This window comes from Dipodomys spectabilis, unplaced genomic scaffold (genome assembly GCF_019054845.1).
Source record: "Dipodomys spectabilis isolate Male_0828 unplaced genomic scaffold, ASM1905484v1 ptg000185l, whole genome shotgun sequence".
NCBI lineage: Eukaryota > Metazoa > Chordata > Mammalia > Rodentia > Heteromyidae > Dipodomys > Dipodomys spectabilis.
In genome coordinates, this window is record NW_024870862.1 from 3563441 (window position 1) to 3564824 (window position 1384).

The 1384-nt window shown below is 36.8% G+C and overlaps 1 non-coding gene across 1 annotated transcript; it reads left to right on the plus strand.

Annotated features, from left to right (window-relative positions):
* The first annotated feature begins 882 nt into the window (after positions 1-882).
* Positions 883-985, plus strand: LOC122121168. The gene has a single exon (XR_006149903.1). It is a non-coding gene; the product is annotated as a U6 spliceosomal RNA (small nuclear RNA).
* The last annotated feature ends 399 nt before the right edge of the window (positions 986-1384 follow it).

The window sequence follows — 1384 nt, forward strand, 5'->3', positions numbered from 1 at the left end:
CCTAAGATTATGATGTTCAACAAGAGTTTTAAAGGCTATGAGCAGTCTTTAAAGTTACCCATTAAGATTACTATTTATGGCTCATCTCATCATTTGTATATGGCTTATATCATCATTTGTTCCTCACTAACATCTAAAATAAGGAAGCCCTATATTTTTAATAGAAACTATGTAGTTAAAAGTCTTAACTCTTTATTCTGCTCCTTTACACAAAGACTTTGCAACTTCTCATTAGTAAAATTTGTATAAACTCTGAAATGTACATACTTAGTAGCATATGTCTGCTACCATAAATCTTAAATACTTTATCAAAAAATTTTATGACCTGGGGCTGGGTAGGTGGCTCAGTGGTAAAGTGCTTGCCTTGCATGCATGAAGCCCTGGGTTCGATTCCTCAGCACCACATAAGCAAAAAGAAAAAAGTTGGAACTGGCACGTTGGTTCAAGTGGTAGAGCAGTAGCTTTGAGCTGAAGAGCTGAGGGACAGCGCCCAGTCCCAGAGTTCAGGCCCCACTCACAGACTCCCACCCCCAAAAAAATTTATGTCCTGCCAAACAGTCCTAGTTTTGGCATATATAAGCAAATTCCCAAAATTAAATATGTTTAAAACATTACAACTTAAAACCTTAACACTTGCTTCAGTGTTCATTATGACAGGTGCCTTGTATAAAATAATTGAATTCCTCCTCTTACACATCTCTTGAACAACAAATATCTGGAATTATTTTGTTTTTGACATGTCAGTCTTTATTCTTAAATGTGTGCTTATGTAAGAAGTACATGGTTCTAAAATTTCATGGCAATTCTTTTGAGCTTACTTTTTGTTGAATTGTCTAGTTTAAGAAAATAAATTACACTTTATATATAAAAAATGTTCTATGCTCAATTCAGCATCAAGTACTCTAACATTGGAACAATACAGAGAAGATTAGAATGGCCCCTGAGAAAGGATGACAGGCAAATTCCTGAACCATTCCATACAACAGATGCTGGAGGGGATGTAGCCACAAGAGAACTGTACTGCATTCTTGGTGGGAGTGTATACTTATTCAACCGTTTGGAAAGTACTATGGAGGTTCCTCAAAAGACTCCACATAGAGCTCCCCTATGACCCAGGAATCCCACTTTTGTGCATTTACCCAGATGATCACAAACAAGACCACACTAAAGCTACCAGCACAACTATGTTTACTGCAGCATTATTTACCATCGCTAAGATCTGAAACCAACCCAGATGCCCCTCAGTAGATGAATGGATCAAGAAAATGTGGTATTTATACCAATGGAATTCTTTGCCTCCATCAGAAATAATGGCATCGCCCAATTTGTTAGAAAATGGAAAGACTTGAAAAAAAATATTAAGTGATGTAAGCCAGATCCAAAG